Source organism: Meriones unguiculatus, chromosome 20 (genome assembly GCF_030254825.1).
Source record: "Meriones unguiculatus strain TT.TT164.6M chromosome 20, Bangor_MerUng_6.1, whole genome shotgun sequence".
In the NCBI taxonomy this organism is placed as follows: Eukaryota; Metazoa; Chordata; class Mammalia; order Rodentia; family Muridae; genus Meriones; species Meriones unguiculatus.
The window spans coordinates 64,841,306-64,857,593 of record NC_083367.1 but is presented as its reverse complement, the minus strand read 5'-3'; the positions used below and the strand labels follow the sequence as shown (position 1 = coordinate 64,857,593).

General features: G+C 46.0%; 1 long non-coding RNA gene across 1 annotated transcript; it reads left to right on the top strand.

Annotated features, from left to right (window-relative positions):
• The first annotated feature begins 260 nt into the window (after nt 1–260).
• Nucleotides 261–12,849, top strand: LOC132649504 (uncharacterized). Its single transcript, XR_009587961.1, has 5 exons — nt 261–658; nt 992–1,059; nt 2,948–3,133; nt 10,238–10,457; nt 11,232–12,849. It is a non-coding gene; the product is annotated as an uncharacterized LOC132649504 (long non-coding RNA).
• Nucleotides 12,850–16,288: the final 3,439 nt, after the last annotated feature.

Genomic DNA, 16,288 nt, shown 5'->3' with positions numbered 1-16,288 from the left:
CCCTGAAAATGGCCCGCTCGGCAAAGGGCATCCGAGGCTTATTTGTGTGGCACGATCTTTACTGGGGCGGAAAACACGCGGCGGGGGAGGAGCGGGAACGGGCGCAGCCGGGCGGGGAGAGCCAGGAATGTTCCTTCCCGGCTGCGAGCCCGAGGACGCGGGCCGAGGAAACAGGCCCCGCCCGGCCGTCGCGGGTCCGGGCGCAGGCGGCTCCGGGCGGCTCCGGGCGGGGCGCCGGCGCGAGGGTTCCGGCCTGCTGGAGCCCGGGGAGCAGGGAGCCCACGACCCCTTCGGCGCGCGTGCGCGGTGCGGTTCACACGCACCCCCCCCCCCCCCAACCCCCGCCCGGGCCGCAGAGGCCTCGGCGGCGCCAGTCTCGGCTCCGGGAGCGCGGCAGGCGGCAAAACCCGGGCCGGACAGGGGCGCGGATCGTACGGCGTGGCGGGGCCGGAGAAGCTGCGGAGTTCCCAGTCGGGCCCCAGAGGCGAAGGATCGGCCGAGGGCAAAGCCATGTCTGCGGTTGCCAGGACCTGAAGATGCAGGAGCGACCCGAACTGTTTCTGGAAAAGTCATATTTTCCAGGCTTTCGTCAAATAGTCGCCGCTCCTGTTCTAAATCCGGAGGCGGCTGTGCATCTATTTCAAGGAGAAAGGAAGATGTGAGAACTAGAACGGACTCCGGGAAACGTGGGCAGCGGGGTTGGACCGCGCCTTAGGTCCACTCAGTCCCCTCGTGAATCCTCAGAACCCAGTTTCTGCACTAGTTTAGGGTGTGTTAGGGGTCTCTCTAGGGAGGGGATTAGCATGGCCCAAGGGCTGGGGGCGTGGCTCGGTGGAGAGGTCCGGGTTCACCTCAGCATCGAGGCATACCCCCACTCACTTTTCTTCAAGGTCTTGTCTTTTCCAAGTGAGAACTTGCTTGAAATTTAAGTTTTCATATCACACTCTCTGTCGTTTTTTTTGTTTGTTTGTTTGTTTTTTTGTTTTTTGAGGTGGTGAGAATCGAACCGGAGAGTCTTGCCTGAGCTGTTTCTCCAACCACTGCCCTGGAATAATTTAAGTATGTGTGTTTTAACCGTCTCCCAATGACTGAGGAGGGTTCCCAAAGTATGAGTACCAAGGTTCATTATTTAGTATCTGCCCTAGGCCCGTCCACGCTCAACCGGAAATGCCAAGTCTTTCTTGGGTGAGTGTGGGTTAGCCAGAAGAATGAAGTCCTGGGAAGCTAGAGGAAAGACCATTCCATGTTGAGGTCACATGAGTGAATGTGTGATAGAAATGTAATAGGGCTAAGTAGTGATGTAATACAATAATGAAGATGGACAGAGAAATGAAGAGAAAAAACAAAGAGGGCCATAGGCAGTCTGGAAATTTCAGAAAATTTACATGAAATGAAAAATGCCAAGGAAAACCCCTGGATTCGGAGTCGGGGAGACACCGAATAGCATTATGGAAGTTCTCTCTGGAAAGAGGGGAGAGGGGAGAATGGAACTGACGTTTCCATTAACCATCTTTGGCCATTAGGATCTTTCTCATTGGTGAAGACATGAGTTGATTTAGAAAGAGAAAACGGTATTAGTCATCTCTGTAAAGAGATGAAACTCGCTGGAGACAAGATAAATGTCTACTTTCAGGAATTTTAAATAAATAGTGGCAGGGTCACAAAATGGAGAGCAAGAGAATATGTAGTTGAGTTATTAAAAATGTGATTCAGGGCTGGAGAGATGGCTGCACTGAGGAGCACCCATTGCTTTTGCAGAGGACCGAGTTTGGTTCCCAGCACTCACATAGCACCTCACAATTGTCTGCAACTTCAGCTTCAGGAAATCAGCATCGAGCACACACATGCTTCACATACATACATACATACATGAAGGCGAAAACATGTAAATACAAATAAGCAAATAACTTTAAAACAGTGCAGAGCTGGAGAGATGGCTGTTAGTAAAAATTTTATGCTGCAAATGTGAGCAAATGATTTCAATTCCCAGAACCCAAGTAAAAATATTGGGTGTGTTAGTGTGCATTTCTAATTCTGGCACAGAGGAGATGGAGACAGGTATGTCCCTGGGGTTCCCTGGCCAGCTAACCTAACCTACTTGGCAAGCTCCAGGATAATGAGAAGCCTTGTCTCAAAAACCAACACTGGATGGCTCCTGAGGAATAAGACCTGCCAGGACCTGAACAGCTTTGGACTTAGAGTTACTGGGTCAAAGGGGGAATGAAGAAACAACAGACACACATCTACCTATACAGAAAAGCAGGGACGGGCGGGCGGTAAGCTCTGATGGACACACAGCAGAGCCTTGGCTAATTTCAGTTGGGGCTCTGTAAGGAGGCAATCCCAGGCTGCAGGCAGTCTTGGAGGAGACAGCCTTGCTTCATACTTTCGGTTCACACTGTCAACATCCATATTCAGACCAGGTAAAGTTCTTGTGATTCCCATGGGTCCAAGGCTGTGGGTCTTTCCCCTTTGGGGGCCACATATCAGATATCCTGCATATCAGACGTTTACATTACAATTCATAACAGTAGAAAAATGACAGTTATGAAGTGGTAACAATAGTTCTATGGCTGGGAGTCACCACAACATGAGGCACTGTATTAAAGTGTCGCAGCATTGCGGTCCTTTACATGGCCATGTTCCTGTCAACAATATACATTTACGCAGGGCTTCATCCCCTGCCCACAAACACCCAAGACTGACCTCTGGCCTCCATACCTAGGAACTTGCATGTGCACCTGCAGGCATACAGCAGCTTCACCCACAGGAACAAACACGTTAAAAGCCACAGTTCTTTGTTGGAAAAGAACACATGAGACATTGTTACCTGAAGAAGCAGGTTATAAGTTAGCAGGTATGAAAGGACATGCCTAAAATATTAGGGGTGCTCTCTAGGTGGTGCCATTCTAAGTAATTTCTCCCTTTCCCTTTCACCCCTGTGGAGCTGGCTGAAGCAAGACTCTGTCTTTTGAAGCTCAGGGCTCTGTTGCAATCGAGGGCTGCCGGTCACATTGGGCATTCTCCTACGGATTACCGAAGAACAGAGAGTCATTTTTCATCCCCTATGCCATCTGGCTCCAGCAACTACAAGACCTTTCTGGGCCTCAATAACTTCATCTGTGAAATGAAGGTAATAACAGTATCTACCTAACAGGATCTTGTGAGGATCAGAAATAATATCTGAAACGTTCAGTGCCTGCCGCTCACCAGGCACTCAGCCTGGGAGAGGGAAGCTTCCATGGGAGGCAAAAGGCAGAGGCTTCGGAAAACGCTTTTTCTTAACTCATCATTCCTGTGCTGTTTCTGCAGTCCTTTGTGCTCACAGACAGTCTTCAGTCCTCTCAGACAATAAGACTGTACATTCTCGCTCTCTGAAGTCGTGGGTGGCCATGTAATAAACTTTGGTCATCCGTGTGGACAATGGTAGCGTGTGACCAGTGTGCTGCTAGACAGGTTCCATTTTTCTATCTGCCACCTCTAACCGCCAACTGCGGTGCTCAGGTTGTGTCTTCCAGAGCCTGATACTGGGGAGATGCAGAGGCTGAGTAACCCTTGAGAGAGGTGTAGCATAAGGGATGAGCAAGTCTAGTTGTTAGACCACAGAAAAATTGAGGGCTCTTTGCTGCTGACAGCTTGTTTAACTAGTCTTACGAGAAGATGGGGACACTTCCTGGTAGGGAAACCTTGAGAAAGGCATCTCCCTGCTCTGGCAGCTATCCCTTCCTCTATAAAATGTAGTGCAGTACTCTCAATCCACAGGGTTGGAGAGGAAAATGGGTGTGCGGTTTAGTGTGTAGTGTTGTGCCTGGTAACTGGTAGGGACATGCCAAGTGACAGTCTACTGCTATCTCCCCATTTCAGCTTCTCTCCCCATTAGCTGAATGGGACCAGCTATCCGTGCTGAGGGAATCAGCTGGTGCCAGCCCTTGCCTTTGTGTGTCTACATATTTGTGTGTGCAGGTATGTGTCTATATGCAAGTATGCATGCATGTGTGTGGAATGGGATGGGGCCAGAAGAACAGCCTCAGGCAACATTCCTCAGGTAGTATCTACCTTTTTTCTTTTGAGACAAGGTCTCTCACTTGCCTGGAATTCAACAAACTAAAGTAAGCTGGCTGGTCAGTGAGATTCAAAAATCTGTGTCTGCCTCCTCAGCGCTGGGATGACAGGCTTCCATACCTCATGGTTGGTTGGTTGGTTGGTTGTTTGGTTGGTTGGTTGGTTGGTTGGCTGGGTGGCTGGTTGGCTGGTTAGTTGGCTTGGCTGGCTGGCTGGTTGGTTGGTTGGTTGGTTGGTTGGCTGGTTTTTCACTGGGTTCTGAAAAATAAACTCAGGTTCTCCTGCTTGCAAGGCAAGTCTCTGACCAGCTGAGCCATCTCCTCAGCCCACCCCTTTGTATCTTGACCATGCATTGCATTTGCTTCTACTGCAGCCACTGAACCAGAGATTTACGAAAATAAGAAACAGAAGGGTCAGTGCAGATAAGAGCTCCCATGCTCACACTGAGACCCTTCTTCTACCCACATGGTCAAATCCACATGACAGTAGACTTTGCTTCCACCACCATGGCCAAGAGTAACCTCTGAAGGGCTAGGAACACCCAAAGGACCCTGGACCACAGACTCAGCCTGAGGGAAACCTAGAACATAATAACCATATTTCTTCTCATGTAAAACTGGAGTTCTGCTGGTGCCACACTTATAGTGCCAGCTTTCAGGAGGCAGAGGCAAGAGGATCTCAAGTTTGAAGTAGGCCTTGAATTCATAGTTAAACCTTATCTGAAAAATTAATAAACAAATATTAAAGAAAAAATTTCAGTGAAGAATCACCATAATAGAACCAGTGTTCTTACCCTCTTGGTCTCAGAAATCTAAGAGGTCTCTCATGCAAGAGAGTGACTAGTTTGGTGGGGTCACCCTGGTGTTCTCTCTGCTCACCTGCTTAGCAGGAGCACACGTCATACAACAGCTTTGTTGTGTTCCTGTAGAAGCAGGGTGGCTCACGATTCAGACAGAAAATGAGCAGTCTGCTGAGGGAGTTTGGACACAGAAGCAGACAGGTCTGAGAACGAGTGTGGAATGGCTCTCCTCTCCAGGGGCTCAGCCATGGGAATAGTGGCACCTTCCCACTTCCATGCAGTACCAAAGGTACCCATTACATGGCTTTCCTCAAGGCTGATGGTGAACACAAGGCCCTTAGAGGCCATCTTCACCATACCCAAGGCGAAGTCACACCCACGAGTGTAATGAGCGATGAACAGCAGTGAGGGTTTCTGGGCAGGTGCTCTGTTCAGCCTTACAGTGGATGGACAGTCAAGCAACATTAGAGCTGCTTTGATGAACCTCTCTAGAAGACACGGTTCTTCTAGGCTTCAGGACTGAATCCACAGTAGCACAGAGGAAGTTGGGGAGTTAGTGCTGAGCTTGGCACGGCCTGTGAAGTGAAGGTCAGTGAACAGGGGCTCGTGTTTGCCTGTTTCTCCAGCTCCTGTCCAGCAGCACTGTGCCAGACATCACTGACCCGCTTCCTACCTGCTCCTGCTGCCCAGCCTCATCTTCATAAGCAGCACTTTCGTCATGTCAGTTTCCCCTGGGGGTGGGGAGGGAAGCTAACGTAATCTGTAAGCACAGTCCTCTAAAGACAAGAGCAATATGGCTATTTCCACCTACCCTTCCTGCTCTTAACTGAGGCAGAAGTCCACTCCCAAACTGCCTCCTCCCTAGTTGGAGTCCTCTTCCTTCTCCTTGCCATAAATTAGAATCTAATATGCATAACCAGAATGACTGTGAATCCAGCACTCAAGAGGCTGAGGCAGGAAGATGGCAGCAAGTTCAAGGACAGCCTAAGCTGCACAGAGAGCTCAAGGCCAGATGGGGCTGCATGTGAGGTCCTGTTTCAAAGATAGCAAGAAATCCTCACATAAGCAGAGAGCTTGGCCTCTATGAAAACATCCATGGGTTATAGCAGGCACTCTACAGTTTACACAGCCCCTGCAAACTAGTTCCACTAGTTTCTCACTGGCCAAAACTTTGCAAAGGGGCCCGCAGTATTTTGAAGAAAAGTAACCTCGAGGTCTTCAAATTCAGAATCTGCTTTGTATTAAACACCTATGTTGTAGTAAATGAGTTTGACTAAATAATGTTTATTATTATTATTTGCCCTGTAATTATTGCAGTGGTATTATTTAACCTGCTATCACAAATAATAAGACACAGACACCTGTTAGATTTTATAATCGCCTTATTTTCTTTGGGCCAGGCAGATATTTCTACTTATGCTGTCTAAATAACCTCACCATTCAGCTCCCAGCCCCCATCCAATGCCATCTGCCTTAACTATCCTCATCTGGTATACCTTCCATCTATAATCCCAAGATACTTGCTTGTATTTTTCATCCTGGTGTTTTCTCCATCCATGCCATCCTTGGAGTCCTTCCTCCCAGCCCACATGGTTCCTTCTCCATGCTAACCCATCACAGTGTCCTCTTTCCTCCTCTCTTCCTATCAGTCTCTTTGCTGTGATTCCCCTGTCCTCAAAAGCCCGGGAACCTTAGCCACACCTACCCTGTTCTGTTCTGCCCAGGTTTTAGGCCTTTAATCAACTAATCAGGTATAATGTCTTAGGCAGGTTCACACCAGGATAGGTTTATCCAGGTAGTAACCAGATCTTGAGGGCCAGTAATTAATATCAGACCAACCCCCCAACACACCTGTCACAAGGGCTCCTTTTCAAAAGAACTTTACCAAGAAAGAGGCTCCCTTTCACTCAGTCTCAGTCCGTGAGATTTTCTCTCAGATTTTAAAAATCCCGTCTGAAATGGGTGTGGTGGCTCATACTTCCATAACTCAGAGGCAAAAGCACAAAGAGTTCCTTGAATGCAGGGTTAGCCTGGGCTACATAATAGTTCCAAGCCAGCCTGGGCTACAGTGTAAGGCCTTGTTCCAAAAATTCAAACAATAAATAAAATAGCTCACCTAGACACCAAATAATGGAAAATATGTATTTGTGGCCAGGAGGACATGATATCAAACTACATGATAGTTTGCAAGGGTTTATGAAACAAGTCACCATAGACTAGGGGGTATGAAAATAGAAATGTATTATCTCCCAATGTAATTCCAAATCTGAATTGTTTACTGGCCAGTTTTCCTGAAAGCTGTGAGAGAGAATGTTCCAGATTTCTCTGCTTAGCTTGTAGAAGTTCTGCTCCCTGTGTCTCTTTATATCGTCTTCCCTTCATGTCTACCTATGCCCAGCTTTCTCTTAAGGGCCACCCTATTACCTCACCTTATGTAATTAAATCTACAAAGATCTCATTTCCAATATGATCACATTCTGAGGTACTGGGGGGGAGGAGTTCAATACATGAACATTGAGAAACACGCAGTTTCACCCATAAGGGACCCGCAGCAAGCCTTTTGCAAATCAGGTGTTGTAACAGTTCGTATTGATTGTCAACTTGGCAGGACCTTGAATCACCATGGAGACAGGTCTCTAGGCATGTCTGCCAGGGATTGTCTAGATTAGGTTAACTGGGTAGGAAGACCCACCTTAGCTGTCAGACCAAAGAAAAGAAGGGAAACAAGCTGTGCTCCTGCATTCGGCCATCTCTGCTTCCAGACCCCCGGTGCAGGGTGACTGACTGCCTCAGGCTACTGTTGCCAGGACCTCCTGTCCAGGAGGGACTGTACCCTAGAACTGTGGACCTTAATTTGCTTTGTCAGGTATTTCATCCCAGCAATGCAAAAGGCAACTAAGAGGTGCTTCGCAATGATTTAATTTCAACAAAACTAAGAGGGTCTAATGAAGCTGCGAGATGACCGATCTTTAAATATTCTTGGTAGTAAATTAGGATGTGGGGTGGGAGAAATAAGTCAGAATGAGTTCCAAAGTCAAAGGGCACTTTCCTAGCACACTCTTCACATTCCATCGCCTCCTATGGAAGGGCAAGGGTTTCTTAACACACACACACACACACACACACAAAGCAAAGACAAAGAAAATTAAATTACAACTGAAGCTGCCTACTTTGTGGTCATAGCAATATGACAGTAATATTTATCCACAACCATGTAACATGAGAAAAGTACAGTGTCATTCCTATTATATGTGTGTGTGTGTGTGTGTGTGTGTGTGTGTGTGTGTGTTTGGAAAGAAGCTCAGTGGTTAAGAGTATTGGCTGCTCTTCCAGAGGTCCAGAGATAATTTCCCAGCATCCACATGATAGCTCACAACTGTCTCCAGAGGATCTGACACCATCACACAGACATATACACAGGCCAAACAACAATGCACATGAAATAAAAGATTTAAAGCATTAAAAAAGTACAAACTTCCTGGATTTGTCCACACTTATCAAGATTTTCTATGCATTTAGGTTGCTTTGATCAGTTAAGTGCTACTGCTCATTGTGAAGGTAACTCAATCCTGAAAACACTTAGAGCCTTAAGTCATGGAAATTCTAAAATGTATAAATGTTCATTCTTATACATAGGCTTGATAGACAAAACATGATATTCAGAAAGGACTTTATATCCTAATTATATTACATTAGCATGAGATAAATTTCTAAAAGAAGACAGAATACATTTTTTTTTCTTTGCGAAGAAGAGCCTGTGTGTTATTTCTTCAATGGACAATGAAGGTAGCCAACTGGGATGAGATTTCAAGGTCACTTAGAAACATTTTAAAAAGTGATGTCACCATTTCATTTTAAAACATCAGTATTTACAATATGCTAGATATTTCACTGGCAGCAATATTTAAGTTTTTGATAAAATTCTACATATCAGTTCTGAAATACACAAAGAAGAGCAAATCTTTCTTTATACTTATTCTTGTAGTTATTTGTGTGGAGGAGAATATAAATGGAGGTCGAAGGATTCCATCCTTTACCATGTGGCTTACAAGGACCAAACTCAAGGCATCAGGACTGATGCCAAGAATCTTTATGAAGAGCCTTCTCACTGCCCCAAGAGCATAGTCCTTTAAAGTATTTTAGGTGCCTCAAGAAAAAAAAAAACTTATTCAAAAATCAAATTCATATGGCATCCCTGTTTATTTTGTTCTTTCTTAATGCGGTCCTCAGTAGCTTCCTGGGAATCTGTGAACACTGAATTTGCATCTAGACTCATTTTTCTCACGCCAGCAGTGGAATAGTGGACTTTGATGTATGCTCGGGATCTTCTCTCCTTTATGAGAACACCATGATGGCATGAAAAGTGCAGTCAAGCACATATACCTCTCCTGTAGGCTCGGGATCAGTGTGAAAGAGGGGGCAGAAAGAGTGTGAGAGCCAGGGGCCGCAAATGACAGCAAGGAAACAGTGTCTCCAAATGCAGCAGGGCAGCTGCACGTATGAACTCACAGTGGTCGTGACAGCATGCACAAGACCTGTGCACACCCAGGCCAGACCAAATTCCAGCATGGAGAGGAGAGCTGGGTATGAAGTTCCTCCCCTACCAGGGAGCTTTTGGGAATTCTTAGGTGCTGGGAGAGGAAGGGTCACTTTTCTCTAAGTCAGTTGCCTTTGTGGAAGAGCACCTATCAATGAATATTTGAGCAGTATAAGTTAGCCTTCAGGGAGTAGGGGCTGGAATAACCACAAGTTAGAGTTACAGGAAGGTGAATATGATTAAAACATGTACAAATTTAAAAAAATTAAATAATATGATTATATTTTTAAAAAAGACAAGCACATGGTCTTAAAACCATATGATGGGGTATTATTGCTCTTCCATCTGTATTCCTGTTATCAAATGAAAAGAGCCAGGGTGGGAGAGAAGAGGAAAGGGGAGAAAAATAAGCAAGTAAAGATACATTGGAGTCATTTTTCCTGGAAAAAGCAATATGATCATGCCTCAGAAAAGAATTAAAATGTTGTAAAATTACATAATCTCATTTCATAGGTATGTGCCTCAAAATCCAAAAAGGAGGACTTTGATAAGGTATTTTTTAAGGTTTAAATTACCCCCAGGAAATGTCATACAACACAGCAGAGTAGTGAAACACATGAAAACCGGCTGTAGAAGGACTGGGAGGAGGGGCTTGTGAGATACTGAGTTGCTCATTTGTAAGATGGAAAAAAAAATCTGGAGATAGATGTTGTAGATGCTGGTACAACAAGTCAAAAATCGATGGTCTTTGGATTCAGCAGGATCTGGGTTCCAATCAGGCTTGTGATCTTTAATGAGTTGCACAAAATCCCTGAGCCCAAATTTCTTGCCATCCATAGGAAACGAAGATGCCACACTTGGAGAGTTGTTTTGAGAATGAAAACATATATAGACTCATAATGAATGCTGTACTGTGATCCCACAACCCCTGTTGATTGTCCTAGCCACCGGGGATGTCAAACAGAGATGCCCACAGCTCATTTTTCAGTCCTCTTGGGAAACAATGACTTGGCAGCACCAGCTTGCAAGGTCCAACTTCCTTGCCTCGGTTTAGGAAAGGTTCGTCTGCATCTCTTACTCTCCAGCCGGAGCAGCTGAGGTTTCTGGGAGCTTCCAGGTGTCTCCGCTGAAAATGGAGTGGTTTTCCTATGGGAAACGCCTGTGCAAGGCTCACTCACTTGCGTTTTCTCTTCAGCTCCCCATACACACGCATTCCAGGCACCTTGAGGATTCTAAGTTCCATCTCGCTCCTGTGCCTCTGCATGCCCTGATCGCTCTGCCTAAAGCACACAGCCTCCCAGGCGTGGAAGGCTTCACTTCACCTCGTCCCTCTACATCACATGGTTACCTAAAACTACTTCTCACATGTACCCCAGCCCTCCTAGTCTCCTGCTTTGTGGTTCTTCTTCTTCATAGCTAGGACCTTTGCATTGAACATATATGTTCATTTGTTTATGTACATAGAACATTTTCCAAAGGGAAGAACTTTTGCTTCCCCACGCCCCGGGGTACTCCCAGCAACTGGAACACCTAACCCATAATAGGCACTGGAGAAATATTTATGGAAAGAATTAAGGAACCAGAGATAATGTTCACTCAGCGAAGAGCAAACATCAGGGCCTCCACACATGGTACACATTATTATTATTTTATTGTTTCTTGTCTGTCCAATTCAGACAGTGAATGTCAGACTGTCCTTCTTTTGTTTGTCTTTCTAGGCACAAAGCCACTCCACGAGTCATATTGACCCAAGCTTGATGTGTTCTAAAGCCAGTGGTAGGAGGGAAACTGAGATGATCTCTGTTCATTGACTCCTTCATTCTATTCCCCCAGAATGGCCAGATCCATCCAAGCATGTCAGGGCACCAGGCATCACTCCTGAAAGAGATGTTAGAGATCTCTTGCCAAAGTCATCCTGGAGCCTTTTGGAAGCCGAAGATTGGATGCATCTTTACTCTAGTCATCTAACAACTTTAAATATTACTCAACACTCTTTTAGAAACCCCAGAAAGGGAAGCAATAGATGCAATCTCCAAATCATTTAAAGTGCAAACTTGTCAAAGCAGAAAAAAGGAGAGAGGGTCCCTTCGTGTGCAGCTGCTCTGGAGGCCATTCACTCATCGGTAACGAGGTCTCCTTCCTCTGTACCAGCTGGGATCGCCTCAAGGCCTGGGGGGTATGCCCTGTGTGCTATGAGACGTTATTAGCATTCAACACCCCTTTCTGTGGCTGCAAAATGACCAGCACTTTCGTGGGTCTTTTGACCGGTATATCTCCTGCTTTGTCATATTCAGGACAGGTGCACATATGCACAATTGAATGGCCTGTTTCCCCTTCGTGCTGCTTGGCAAAGCAAGCCTACTGAGTACTGTACAGCAGTTGGTGATAAATCTTTGCTTTTATTCTTATTTTGCAGAAGAAAACCTAGGAAAAGTCCTTTTCGCTCGGAACGCTTTCAAGAAGAGGGCTGGAGTGTAGCTGAGTAATGAGGCTCTGTCCTGGGGAGGACAGTTGGAGATCTCACTCAGTTGGTAAAGTGTTTGCCCAAGAGAGGAGGGCTAAGATGTAGCTCGCTGGTAAAGCACTTCTCTAGATTTTTTTTGAAAGACGCTGTGTTCAATCCTCAGGGTTTCATGAAAAAATGGGCAGGAAAAGTGAGGTGCCGGGCAGCAGCTAGACATCAGGCCTGATGCTAGGGTCCTAGCTCACATTTGGGAACTGAATCCACACCTTGACACTTGGAGGTAGCTGGCACCGTCCTCAGCTTAGAGAGGAGCAGAGAGTTTGGAAGGATGGAGGATGTGCCTTGGGTGCCTCTGAGGGAAAGCATCAGACTGGCATGTGAACTACTCTGGTCTCAAGTCTTACAGTGTCATGTGCCCTTAGGCCAGTGACCAGCTCCAAAGCTTGCTTATCTCCTTCGTAGCTTCCTCTCTGCCATTGTCCTCATTTTAAATTTGATTTAATTTATCATTAGTAGTAGTGGGTGCCATATATGTGCACAGTGCCTGTGTGGAGATCAGGGGACAACTTTTGGGACTCAGTTCTCTCCTTCCATTAGTGTTTCTTGGGAACGGAATTCAGCCCTCTGGCTTGGACTCTTATCTGCTGAGCTAGCACATTTGCCCTGGGTTCTACTTCTGGAAAAAAAAAAAAAAAAAAAACTATAGGAAGTTGCCCAACTAGATCAAAACTGTTGTCACCTGGGGATGGAGCAATGCTCTCACAAAGGACACAGTTCGGTTCCCAGCACCCACACAATGGCTCATAGCCATCTGTAATTTAAGTTCCAGAGGACCCAATGCCCTCTTCAGACCTCATCTTCTACTGCCCTGGTGACACTTAGGTATATTCACAAACCCACGAAATAAAATTAGTATTTAAAAAATATTATCGATCTACAACCATTCAACCAGGGTGGTGAGTTATGAAATGGAGCACAAGAAGGTGATGAAAAGGGAACTTTCTAGTCAGTAAAGGGAACCCGATAGCCCCAAATGCACAGTGTGAAGCCTGATGAGTGAAACTATTGCTACAAATCCCTAAGAATCCAATGGCGTCACTTGTTAACTCAAATAGGATACATTCCCCAGCTTCCGCACGGCTGTTAAGTCAAGGTGCAGGGTAAATTTCAGAGTTCTGGGATCTTTTTTCTCTCAAGTCTTCTGTCTTAAAGCATCCTGACTGTAAGACACCCCCCTACACACACACACACACACACACACACACACACACGATCTCCTGCGCTCACCAAATGCCTTCACTGCCACCGCTGAGCAAGACAGATATCTTGTTATCACTTTCTGTACGTGGACTCCAGCGCTTAGGTTCACAGCGGCTCTGGCCACATGAAACGGAGACATGGGCTTCCGGACCTCTTGGGCAGTGCTCTTACAACTCAACTCTGCGTTTACCATGCCCTAGTCCCCATCCCATGTTCACACCACGCATGCGGCAACGGAAAACAACGTGCCTGCGGCAACGGAAAACAACGTGCCTGTGCTGACCTCAGCCCAGTGACTGCTCTCAAGCCCTGGACACCAGTGTTTGTCCAGGACACGTATTTTACATAATTACACATCACAGCGTCGTTGCAATTTCGGACTCCATTTTCTCACTGTCTGTGTCTTTAGTCAGCAAATTGCTCACAGTCTTGTAGGAATGACTGATGACCACCCCGATTCTATAAGGCTACCATGTGAACCTCCATCCCTACACCAGCCGCTCATAAGCGACCCCCTTCACCTGAGTGAGTGCCTTCAGTTGTTCGTCTCTCCCCCCACAGTGAGAATCCTGTTGCTTTTCCCTGGCTTGAGTGACCACGGGTGAATGTCGTTTCCTCTGCTTTCAGAACCTGTCTCTCGGCCAGCCTTTCTACAGGCTCTGCCCAGGAGCCCGTGGCAGGGGAGGTGCCTGTGGCCTTCTCTGAGTTTCAGGCCTCTCAGTCCTACTCAGGACTCACCCTTGGTTTGTAGGCAAACCTGTGGCTTCCAGAGTTAGCTACAGAAGAGTTATTGCACAAACCATGAATCATTCCTAAGGCGTCCTTCATGGCCAGGAGAAATTGTCCCTGAAAGCAACGTTGTGCACACAGTGTTACAGACAGCAGGCTCTGCGGGCCATAGTAAGTCATTGTTTTCAGTCACCCAGATCAGATGGAAATGCAGAAAGGTGCTGTAGAATTATTATTAATTAATATTGATTGATATGATTATTAAGATAGTTATTATTTATCTTGCTGTTACAGAAATAAAAGTACACAGGCACCTGCTAGGTTTTTAATATGTCTATAGATTTGGAACTTGGCAGAAACTAACCCCCTAAGCTAGCTGTTCTTTGTTGTAGGCTTTGATTTTTTTTTTTAAACCTACTTTATTTGTGGTTCCTTAAGTCTCTACCTCCCTTCCAACCTCCCAATCCTAGAGAGAAGAGGAAGAAGGTTAGTAGGGACAGGGGGTGTAGACCCCTTTAGATGGAGTTCCTTGGGGGCAATTCCACTCTTCCTCATCAGGCTACCCAGCAGTTCAGCAGTCCAGCAAGACAGCAAACACAAAAGCAAACCAGAAATCCAGCAATGCAGCAACAATGACCAGGAGCAGCAGGAGCAGCAGCAACCTCCTTGAAGTATTCTCCGAAGCGTTTCTCTCCAGGAGTATCTCAAAGCAAAGCATCTTCTCTTTCTGGGCTCCTATTTATACTTTCTCAGATGTTTTTCAGCTGGCAAAAAACATGCCCCCTGCACAAGGCACTTTCCAGCTGTCAAGGATCCTGAGCCTCTCACAAGACTGTTATTGTCTATGAATAAAGCATTCCTGCATCCCACACTTGGGAATACAACAAAAACATAGCTACATAACATAACCAAAAGCAGTTCCACTATACTTTTTCTTCTTTCTTGAGATAGGGTTTCTCTGTGTAGCCTTGGCTGTCCTGGACTCCCTTTGTAGACCAGGCTGGCCTCAAACTCAGAGATCTGCCTGCCTCTGCCTCCCCAAGTCCTCCTTGCACCTCTCCTCCCATGATCCTTCTCCCTCCTCCCTGATCATCCTGTCCTCCAAGCCCTGGAACCCTAACTCTGCCTACCTGTCTTCTGCCCCACTCAGATATAGGCATTTTTTAACTGGCCAATCGGGTAATTTGGGAGGCAAGGTTACATAGCATCACTTGGTGTACCTGAGCATTTGCTGGTAGAACGGGAGAGACCTCAGGGGACAAGCAGTTCACATCGTAGCTCCAGGTCAGCCACAACAGAACGGTGCTCCACAGCGTACACATTGTTTGCCTGTCAGAGTGTGATTCGGTCTTGTGGAAACACCTCTTAATCAGACTGGTCCCTGGAAAGAAGAAACCCACGGGAAAGAGACATTTCAGTTAGTGCCCATTTTAAATGCTCTGTGAGGTCAAATTAGCTCTATTTTAAAATAGGAGTCAAGAGGTCTTTCGTTGTTTTGAGATTTGTGTGCGTGTGTGTGCATGTGAGTGTGTGTGTGTGTGTGTGTGTATGTGTATGTATGTCTGTATGTCTGTGTGTGTGTGTGTGTGTGTGTGTTGTGGTTTTTGTTTGTTTATTTGAGACAGGATCTTGCTGTATAGCTCAGGCTGGCCTCAAACTGCCTCAGCTTCCCAGTGCTAAGGGAGATTGTAATAAAACAGTATTCCAATAGTCCATAAACAAACATCTGTTAAAAACTTCCCCGGGATCCTGTGGAGCACCCCAAAGGAAGTACAGAGCCGTGCCCCATCCCCGAGACCATCCTCTGAGGAAGTCACGTGACAGACAAGTGCAATGGCCAAATCTGCACAAAGAGACCTATAAACAGATGATTGTAATATCATGCTTTACAAAAGGTTGGCTTTGAGAAGGCTTCAGAAGCACACAGTAGTGACTGAGAAAGGCACCATGACTTAGGCTGAACTTCAGACATCTAATTTGTGCAAAGGGAAAGGCAAGAATGAATGATTTTTTTTCCCTAGAAACTTACTTTATCTATTTGTGAATCCAAAGTTTTATTTTTTTTTTAACCAATAAGGAGCCTACCTGGAAGAAAAAGAAATCTTAGTTTTATTTTATGACTGGAGAAAAAAAAAACAACTTGTGACTTAGCATATTACCAACTGGGGATGACATTTTAAAAAGTTAATACAAGTATAAGTATCTGCCTACATGATACATGAATGTAATTGCACCACAGGGTTGCCTTGTGTCCACAGAACTCAGAAAAGTTTGCTGGACTCCCTAGAACTGGAATTGTGAACATTTACTAGCCACCATGTGGGCACTGGGAACCAAACCCAGGTCCTCTGCAAGGGCAGCAATGCTATTAAGCAATGAGCCATCTCTCTAGCCCAGGGGCATGGCTTTTCCTTATCTGGCTGACAGGTTCGGAATA